General features: G+C 38.6%; 1 long non-coding RNA gene and 1 pseudogene across 1 annotated transcript; one reads left to right on the forward strand and one right to left on the reverse strand.

Moving 5' to 3' along the window:
- The first annotated feature begins 4019 nt into the window (after nucleotides 1-4019).
- On the forward strand, nucleotides 4020-7628 carry LOC146323474 (uncharacterized; annotated as a pseudogene).
- A 2684-nt stretch (nucleotides 7629-10312) lies between these two features.
- On the reverse strand, nucleotides 10313-11190 carry LOC146323475 (uncharacterized). The gene is made up of 3 exons (XR_014771175.1): nucleotides 11031-11190; nucleotides 10574-10904; nucleotides 10313-10343 (listed from the first exon to the last, which is right to left on the reverse strand). It is a non-coding gene; the product is annotated as an uncharacterized LOC146323475 (long non-coding RNA).

The following is an 11190-nucleotide window of genomic DNA, read 5'->3' on the forward strand; positions in this document are numbered from 1 at the left end:
ATTATGATTTTAATAAACATGTGCAAATCTAATTTTGCCAGCCTCAGAGCAGGTAAAAGTCTTGGGTAACCCCTGTGATTTCTGGCACCCCCCGTAAAGGGGGCCTGGACCCCAAGTTGGGTGTTTAAGATTACATTTAATGTTACATAACTTATGTACCATCTCAAAAAGAACTCGGCACTGACTCTTATATTACTTAACATTACATTATGTACGTAAACTTACGAAACATACTTATTTTAACCCAAACCATGATCTTTTCCTAAACCTAATCAAGTAATTTTATTTTTGTACCTTGATTTTGAAAGTCCACTCAGATTTTGCATGTTCATTATTGCTAACATGCAAAACTAATGCTAGAGGGGCACGTATAGCATCATAGTTTGTCGTGCAGACGTGAAATGCTCCTTGTCATTCTACAACACGGGTTTGCACAACAAAATATAGGTTGTGGTCCCTTTATGCCACACAAGGAAAACTATTTTTTATGGTTGAGTTAAGATTGAATTGAAGAGTCTTACAGCCTGAGGGAAGATGCTGCTCTGTAGTCTGGTGATACAGCAGTGGATACTTCTGTATCTCTTGCCAGACAACACCAGGGTGAACAGGCCGTGGTTGGGGTTGGGTATATTGTCTTTTAATATCCTTTGGGCTCTGCGCCAGCACCTCACCTCCCCGTCATCACTGTTGCTACAGTGTTACAGTGTTGATTGAACCAACTCTGATCAGCTGTTCTGGGAATGAAAATTCTGAGTTTTCCATCTCAGGGTTAGTCAACTAAGAGTCCAAGGTTAGATTCAGAGTTTATTGGACAGACTTTTTGGAACAGATCCCAGACATTCAATAGATGTGTCCATACAGAGCAGACCAGCAGCCAGCAGTGGTAGAATTACAGTATGGAGAAATAGTTTCAGATGGAGTTTGTGTAAGCTGGACAATAAAGAAGAATCTGCCGCCTGCATCACTGACAGTCCAGTATAATGTAACAGATGGAGTAATATTCCCCACAGCCTAATAATTTTACATAGTAATGTAAAACTATTATATTAAACTATTACAACATTCAATTTGGGCATGGAATGAAACCTCTGCAGCTCTCCCACAGTGGCGGTGATCAAGTGGAGAAGTACTACATTCCTAATGACTGAATTTCCCTTTTTAGATCTTTATGAGTGTCATTCACACATACAGTTACTTGTATTAAATGTCTGTTTTCGCTGGTCATCTAATGGTGATAAATAACTTCACAGTTTACAATCAGTTTATCAGAATATAACTGAAAAGAGACTATAGTTATTTTGTAATACATGTAATCATTCCTCTATAAAAGGCTGTTGGACATTATTATTAATGAAAAGCGATGTTATTTAGCTTTAATTTAGACTGATATGAACATATAACGTTACCACAGAAAGAGAGGAGAAAGAAAATCTTCAATGAGCTATATTGGGTTTGTGGATTTTAGTAGGAAATATGTCACCATGGTTACCTCAATATTATTTCTGTTTTTTTCAACTTTTGTTAACTCCATCACATCATAATTTTACATTTACATAAGCAGTAATGTGGAACAAAATAATATGCACTCATTGTCTGAAAAGGTGAGAATAAAAATCCTATCCCTTTATCCTATCCCCCTTCCTATCCCTTTATGATGCCAATACCCTTTAATCCAACATTTACTTTGTTTTGTTCACAACACTTTTAGACACTTCTTTAAATAAGCTGTGAGAGATTTCTAAGAGAACCTTTCATAGAATGTGTGACTTCAGCAGCTTTTTTTCATTCTCAAAATGCATTCCTCCAGGAACTACCAGAATTATCCTTTTGAATTCATAAATAAAACAGTTTTAACAATAGTTCTGTATGTCAGTGTCCTTGGGCAAGATACTGAACCCCAATTATAAGATACTGAACCCCAAATTGCTCACTCAGGCTGTGCCAAAGCTGTGTGTGTCTAAATGATCATTACATTCTCCTGATGTGCAGGTTGGCACCCTGCATGGCAGCCTCTGCCATCAGAGTATGAATGTTTGTGACAATAGGTGAATGTTGGCATGAAGTGTAAAGCACTTTAGGTGGCCAGAAGACTAGAAAGCATGATCAAAATGCAGTCAATTTACCATTTAATTAGTGAGTTTAAAATGAAGTCATATGCTTTTATTGACTGTTGCAGCTCCAGTGCCTACACAGTCACACATGCACATATGCATAGACACACAGACACATGCATAATTAAAAGCGCACAGACTGATTTGTTTGGTCTGTTGTTATCAGCACCAGGTGGAAGCCTGCAGGCGATCATGCAATTGCTTGCATTTGTGCACATATGAGACCAACAGACCTGCAACTTTTCCACAGTTAATCTTGCAAATATCAGCCTATTTTTTCGCGCACATTCATGAATCTATGCTGAAGGTCCTCTGTGATTCACAGTTTTTGAAAAACCTTTTCTATGCCCCCACACCAGTGACACCTCTAGCCACAGGCATTATGTTTTTGGGTGATCCCATTCTTGTGAACTAGAAATGTGCGCAATTAGTCAACTATATGATTAAACGTCACCAAGTTCGCAAGTCAGAACCAGAAATACTAGTCAGTTAAACCTTTTATCAATATTTTACTCATGTACTATGCATTCAATTGTTGCCTCAAAGATGTTATGCAGCCGTCCGGCTCTAGCCAGTGATGCAGCCCCGGCAGACAGCAGCTCCTCTCACCCTGGACGAATGCCCTTATGGCCCAGATGTTATCAGCAAAGCAGGACAGATGACAGCTTGTAAAACCAGTTTGGTTTGGCAGTGTTTTGATGTAGAAAAATCAAAGTAAGTTTGAATGTAGGCTGTGTCAGAATTCACTGGTAAATCGCTCAACTAGCGCAATGTGTAACCACATTAAGCACAGACATGGACATTAACCTGCAAGCAGAGCAGCTGCTGCTGCTAGCACTGCTAACATTGGCCACTGTGTGGCAGGCTGACAACTAACTTCATTTCTGCATAAACAATGTTGTTTACCCACAGACACCATGATCCTGTTCAGTCTGAAAAGTTGAGGCATTTTGTGAGTTGTTGCCATGTTTTTAAGGATAATGTGCAATGTTCATAATGCACAGTGCAAAGTGCCACTAATTTCAGCAGCATTTAAAATATGATTTGGTCACTGAAGAATGGGATTAAAAGCGTAAAGAGTATGGATGAGTATTTTTTGGATGAGGTTTAACATTATCAATTATCAATAAATTGTACTCAATTTTACTTGCTTTCTAAATGTTTTCTGACTATTGGTCTAGCTGAGTAGTCTTAATAAAATGTGCATTTGGTCAACAAGGAAATAAGTTGCCAGGAACATTCCTATTGTGAAAACAATATTGCAGAAGACTTTGAAGGAGTTTTTTTTTCACTTGGACTCCAGGATAATGGTCAAAGTTAACTGTGACCTCACAAAACATATTTTTTGCCATAACTCAAAAATTCCTATGCTAACTTTAAGCACATTTTACACAAATGTCCAACAGGATGCTGCCAGTGAGAGTAACTAGTTAAATATATGTGGAATCATGACAGACAGCTTAACAAAAAGGATAGGGACCTTCCCCCATCATAGGAACTAAAACAATTCAACTCCACACTTAATGTAGGATACACCATGTGATTGGCAGTGAATAAACTGATGTCAGTGACAAACTTCCATTTGCACGGCATGCATGAATATCCTGCAGGGCTAAATCTGTTTGTTTGTTTTATTTCCACTGTAAGGCCAAGGCTGTTAATATGTCACTTTATTAAGTTTTAAGATTCTTCAATACTTGGTAAGTTTATCCAAATGTCGCCTTTGTTGAAATTTACTGCGATGTTTTCGGAGATGTGAGATTTGAAAGCTGTTTTAGACAGTACTGAGGACCAATTGCAGAAGCGGAGCGTTAAATTATGCCAGATTGTGTACTTCAACAGCCACGCTTTAAGTGGTGAAATTTCCGATTTCCATGTAGCACTGTGAACGCAGTGCGGTGTCCGCTGATGGTGTCCCTACCAGTGTCATCCTTTGTAAAAGTTCTGGGTGTATCTGAGAGGACAGTGAAATGGCGCATGCATGATAATGGCCTTTCCATAAAGCAGTTCTACAGTAACCTTACAGATGAACAACTGGACAATTTATTGAGGTCAGTGAAAGCCGGGACACCAAATGTGGGACACAGAATGATAAAAGAAATCCTGCAGGGCATAGGCCACCGTGTCCAGTGGAAGAGTGTCTGCATCCGTTGTGTAGACCCTGTTGGAGTACTCTCATGGATGACAAGGACTGGGTGTGTTGCAAGAAGGACATATTCTGTTCAGGGTCCTCTACACTTGACTCCTATCAACACAAATCATAAACTTGTCCGGTATGCTTTGCATTTGATGTTTACGTTAATTCGATGTTTAGCATAATCTTTATGCTATTTACATTTACAATACTAAATACATGCATTAAAGATGCATTAAAAAGTAAATATGTTTACAGATTCCTCGTGACATTTTTAAAACCCTTTAATGCACAAGCAAATAAATTCAAATAAATGTACTGCGATAGTGGTTTATACTTGTTTTCATTTGCAAAGATATGGCCTTGTTATTTTTGGTGGGATCGATGGATTCTCACAAAAGGTAATTTCTTTTTTCACCAATAACCATTACTGATTGCATAGACTCATTTTATAACACTTACAACCCTAACCCTAGCTAAATTGTCTGGTGTGAGCTTACATAAATTTACAGGTCTGAAAAATGTTTTTATTCATTTCCATTGAATGATTTTCCCTCCTGCAGATAATGTACCTGGGTGCTGAGACCAATAACAAAGCATCCACTGCACTTGATTTCTTCTTAGAGGCAGTGAAAAAGTATGGCTTTCCATTAAGGTGAGACCAACACATAGGTGTAAAACAAATGTTAAGCTGTCCATCAGCTCCAGTATACTTTTTAGTTTGAACAGTTGGATCATTTCAATAGTTTTGCACTTCACATCACAATAATTTGACCAGTGAATGAGCTGTCTAAAGATTAAATGTATAGTATACAATGCTTTAATCCCTTCACCTTCTACTGTCCTGGTAAACAATTATTAGAATTGTTTGGCTAATACAATTAGATATTACTTTATTTTTTTAAGATAAAAACTTAAATCTATTTCTTTGTGTTCTCTTTAGAGTGAGAGGTGACCAAGGAGTAGAGAATGTGGGCACAGCGTGATGCATGTTCACTATTAGAGGCTGTGGAAGAGGAAGTTTCATGTCAGGAAAGAGTGTGCACAATCAAAGGTATATATTTTTTGCAATAAAAATAATCATTAGAATTAATTGTGTCAGATTTTGCCTCCTGCAGTCATACTTTGTGAAAATTCAAATATACTGTACAAACTTGTGGGTATTTTGATGGGTTTTTTTTTAACAGAATAGAGTGTTTGTGGCGAGATGTTTGGATGTCAGTTTCAAATGTCTACTACGAGGTTCTTCACAGCCTTGAGGATGAAGGTCTACTAGATCCTTCTGACAGCATCCACCTGTTCTGTGCACAGCATGCGTTTCTTCCACGTCTGCAGAGGGATCTTGATGTCTTCAGGGTGGGTTGGGATAATCACCCTCTGAGAACAGAACAAAATCTGTCCGCACAACAACTATGGACAATGGGACTCCTCCAGAATCCTGTAGATGCTCCAGACCTGGCAGAGGTACTAATTAAAAGATTTTATCTTTTTAAATAGACTGGGTGTTGACTGTTACAGTGGCGTGCAAAAGTTGCAGGGAAAGCAGCACCCTGCAAAAGAACGAAAACCCCAGGAGACTTGAGGTTTCAGATAACTTTGACCAAAGTATCGGACCTTAATTAGCCGGTTAGGGTCATGGCTTGTTCACAGTCATCGCTAGGAGAGGTCAGGTGATGCACATTTCAAAGCTTTATAGATACCCAGACTCCTCTAACCTTGTCTTGACAATCAGCAGCTAGGGGTTCCTCTAAGCAGTTGCCTAGCACTCTGAAAATGAAAATGATTGACGCCCGCAAAGCAGGAGAAGGCTATAAGAAGATAGCAAAGTGTTTTCAGATACCAATTTCCTCAGTTCGAAATGTAATTAAGAAATGGCAGTTAACAGGAACAGTGGAGGTCGAGATAAGGTCTGGAAGACCAAGAAAAATATCAGAGAGAACTGCTTGAAGGATTGCTAGAAAAGCAAGTCAGAACCCCCATTTGCCAAATATTCCTGGAGGTCTTTTGCAGTCAGACACTGTTCAACTGTTCAGTGACACCTGCACAAATATGGCCTTCATGGAAGAGTCACCACAAAATTCAGTGTCAGAAGTTTGCAAAGGAACATTTATACATTGATTGATGAAGTTAAAATAGAACTCTTTGGCTGCAATGAGCAAAGGTATGTTTGGAGAACAAAGGGCACACAATTTCATGAAAAGAACACCAGTCCAACTGTAAAGCAGGGATGGATCGATCATTCTTTCGGATTGTGTTGCCGCCAATGACAAGGGGAACATTTCACGGGTAGAGGGAAGAAGGATTCAATTAAATTCCAACAAATTATGGTTGAAGTTGAAAAGAGGATGGCTTCTACAAAAAGATAATGATCCTAAACACACCTCAAAATCCATGATGGACTATCTCAAGAGGCGCAAGCTGAAGGTTTGGCCATGGCCCTCACAGTCTCCTGATCTAAATGTCATTGGAAGTCTGTGGATAAACCTCAAAAGAGCAGTGCGTGCAAGACAGCCCAGGAATCTCACAGAACTGGAAGACTTTTGTAAGGAAGAATGGGCGAAAATCCCTCAAACGAACTGAAAGACTCTTGGCTGGCTACAAAAAGCATTTAAAAGCTGTGATACTTGCCAAAGGGGGTGCTACTAAGTACTAACTGTGCAGGGTGCCCAAACATTTGCTGTGGGCCCTTTTCCTTTTCTGTTATTTTGAAAATGTAAAGGATGAAAATAAAACAATGATTTTGTTTAAAATATAAAGGGAATGTGTCATCTGTAACTTTATGCCTTTTGGTAATCATTTCATCTTCCACTTGCTTAACTGTTAACATTAACAGAAATTTTGACCAGGGGAGCCCAGACTTTTGCGTGTCTCTGTAAAGTTTTGGCCAGTGTTCCTATAGAATAACAATGTTCACACCATTTCATTTAAAAGGTTTTAGACAAGCACAATGTAAAGGAAGGTGATGTTTAAAACTATTAAAGTGCTATATATGCACAGCATAAGTATCTCCCAAAAGTGAGTGCACCCCTCACATTTCAGCAAACACTTTATTATAGCTTCTCAAGGGACAATACTATAGAAATGAAACTTGGATATAACTTATAGTCAGCAGTATAGATTTTCTATCCACTGAAAATTACTCAACACACAGCCATTATTGTCTAAACAGCCAGCAACACAAGTGAGTAAACCTCACAGTGAACATAGAGACCGACTTGATGCAGTGTGCGGTGTGTGGTCTGAGCACTGACACGCTGACCTCCTGCTTCTTCAACCTCTGCAGCAATGCTTGCAGCACTCGTGTCTGTTTTTTGAAGCCAGCTTCGGGACATGAGCACGAGGACTCAACTTCTTTGGTCAACCCTGGCGGCTCTGATCCATGATACACACATCTGTATGGTTCAGTCAAGCAGGCAAAAACATGGACATGATGAATAGGACAGGTGGCTTTGCATGTTTGAATGACATGTACAGGTATCACCAAGGGTGTACTCACTTGTGTTGCCAGATATTTAGACAATAATGGCTGTGTGTATTAAGTAATCTTCGGTGGATAGAAAATCTATATTGCTAAACAACCTGTAGACTGACTACTCTATCCAAGTTTCATTTCTAAGGTATTGTCCCTTGAAAAGATATAATAAAATGGTTGCTGAAATGTGAGGACTGTACTCACTTTTGTGAGATACTGTAACTACTGCTACTTTAAACAAATGATGATGATGATGATGGTTGAACTGTTTGGATACCTCCATAACTTATTTTTTTTAAATCTGCTCCTTCGTTTTTTGTTTTTTTTTATAAAAATAATATAGGAAATCGAGGATCTTGATTTCAATCCTGCCAGTGAGCCAGATGCAGCCAGTTCTGGAGTGATTGTTCCACCTATTGAATGCACTAATCTTGCCTAATAAAACAAAATCTTTGATGGTAAACACAGTAGTATTGTGTTTCTTTAATAAAAAAAAATGACCAAAATTGAATAGTAAAACAGTAGCAACTGTAGTGTGCTTAACATTTATGTTGTATTTTAAATTTGAAAACAGATGAAATGTTGCTGAACTCTTGGCCAAGAAAGAAAGCCTCCTTCAACACCCCTTTGAACTGGTCATAGGACCTCATATGTCTAACAGGTAATTCAGTAGTCTTGGCACATGCTGAAACCACAGGGTAACAGACTCAGTGACACCCAAAACTAGTATTGCAGTCATGGTTGAACTTCACTGTTACTGCAAAATCCTTCTTTTCTGAGGGAAGAAGCGGAATGTGTCCTTGGCCCGTGATCCACTGCAGAAATCTTGCAGGTGAGATTCGTATCAAGGTTTGTAGAAGGCAACTGGACTTGATAGAGTCACTTGAGAGAGAGAGAGACTCTACAAACCTTGATATAAATACCATGACCTGGATGACTGAGAATATTCACAGACATCTTGCAGTTTTATGTGGCAGTTTAACATTTAGTTTTCCTTTACTGCAGTGCTATTCTTGAATTTAAAGTGAATTAGACAGCAGTACTCTGAGCCACGAAAAAGCACAGCTGATCAGAAAATGTGTGCATTTAATTTTTGGGTTTAATCTACTCTCAACTAAGCACAATAGTTATAGATGGTATGCAGTGTGATTTTATTAACAGTAAGTCCTTCTACATAGAATGGAGATGATTGACCTTAGTCAAAGTTTTTACACAGTATGAATGCTTATTGTGATTATGGCCTTGCTCAAAAACTAAATGAAAGAGCTGGCCTCTGATTTTAAAACATAGAGTGCCCTGGCAAATAATACCTATTACCATCAAGATTTGTCAGGGAGAATAAAACCATAACCTATTTAATACCGGTGACAGCTGGCTATTTTTTTAAGAATACAAGCAGTCATAAACTTCAATCTTTTGTCACCAAACACTCAAATTTGATGAGTTTTTTTACTTCAGATTTGCAAGAAATAAATGTATATATACCTTCAACTTCATAAAAGAAGTCCTGCACAAAGTTAAGAATGTTCAGCTCAACATGATGCCTGGTCATCACTCATTTGAGAGAGAGAATGAATGACATTACAAACTCTGCCTTGACCTATGATAACATAAAATCCAAATGTAAATTAGATCATCCTTTTATTGTGAAATTTCATAGCAGGTAAGTGTTTCTTGGTCATAATATTTAATGGTCACACTTTGCTCACCTTAACATCGTCTCCTGGAACAAACAGGGGTCGGCAGATGTCTTGGTACTGCCTGGTCATTGAAAGAAGACCATACAGCTGCAGGCCTTCCATTAGCTCTCTCCACTAGCTTTAACAACTGCATGCAACACACACCCAGCCTGCACATCAGGCACACTGAACTAACAGATTGGGGTCATGGCAGATGAGCAACAATGATGTTCTGCAAGTTAAAATAACAGATTTTGTCAATGGAGTTTAGTGGCTTTCGGCTAATATAACTGCAGTTTCCTGTCAGACAAAATCTGTCTGGGATCAGGATGTCAGATACAAACAGCTCAGACCTGAAACACTAAAAACAAAAACTGAAAGAGCTTTATACTGCAGACAGGATTTTCTTTAAAAAAAAAAAAAAAAAATCTGTAATGTGCAGAAGAATCTGTCAGTCTTGAAAAGTTGTGCAGATGTGTAGTTTTTCCAGAGGTTTTTGTGTGTTTGTACTGTGTTGGAAGTTTGGATGTTGTTTCTGTACAGACAAACTGACTTATGCAATAAACATGTTGATATCAACAATCCAGTGTAGAGCAGTGAGAAACACTTTTATTCTACAGGTTGGGATCAGTTCATTCACTCTTGATTGAAATTATTTCAGTCTTTATTTTGAAGTGATTAAAAAGAAGCACAAAACTGCACCTAAAAACTGCAATATCTGAAGAGAGAATTAGCAACAGAAATGCAATGACAGGGTGCCCCTATAGCTAAGTCGGTAGTGTGTGCGCACCATGTATTGAGGCTGTTAGTCCTCTGCAGCGGCCGCCGGTTCGAAACCCGCCTGCGGCTCATTTGTTGCATGTCATCCCCTCTCTCTTCACCCCCCTTTCCTGTCATACCTTCAGCTGTCACTATCAATAAACGACCTGCAATTCCTGCCACCATTTCTGTACACATAAATACAAACAACATTTACTGTGGTGCTCAAGGGCCTTCATGGTCAAGTAGTATTTTATCATGTTATTGTGGTCTTTTAATGTGTGACAGCACAGAAATGATATACTAGCCAATTATTTTAGAGCAAAATAGTCTAATTGGAAGTTCAACCAAAATGTAAATGTCAACATTTTAAATAAGTAGCACTTGCACAATACATCACATATATTTCCATATTTACCTCAATATCCACTGTTGAGTCCGACTGAGACACCATGCATTCCTGAACATGAAGGGCCAAAATCTGCAAAGGAAAATTCACTTTGCACGTTTGGCATTGAGCTCTTGGCATACTTTTGAATTCAATGGCATCTGGAGGTAGCGGGTTAGGTCAAACTCATGTTGCAAAGACACAATATACAGGGTGTTTTTTTTCCTGAGCCTGTAACTGTGCGAATTAGTGTCCCAGTGTATCCATCAGAATCAGGAGGAATCATAATGGGTCTCCTTTTGACTCGGTATCTTTCACTTTCCAAGGTAACTTTTCCTTATGAAAAAACCCAGGAAAAGATCTGCATGATAAAAAAAAATATTTGTTCAAGACATGATCATAAATGTACATATATAACACTAACTAGTGAAATTACCTTCAAATTAACAAATAAAACACAAAAATAAAATTCCATGACATCTATAACCTGGTCATCTCCTGATCTACAGATGAGGATTCCTGTTCCTGCTTTCTTCCTTGCTCTTGCTGTCCCTGAGAGAGGTTCTGTGTGAGCACATGTATAAGTCTTTGTGCAGCTGCAGCAACTGTCAAATTATTGTTGACTTCCTGGCAAACACAGAATTCAA

The sequence above is a fragment of the Lutjanus erythropterus genome, chromosome 7 (genome assembly GCF_056507025.1).
Source record: "Lutjanus erythropterus isolate fLutEry1 chromosome 7, fLutEry1.hap2, whole genome shotgun sequence".
Lineage (NCBI taxonomy): Eukaryota > Metazoa > Chordata > Actinopteri > Lutjaniformes > Lutjanidae > Lutjanus > Lutjanus erythropterus.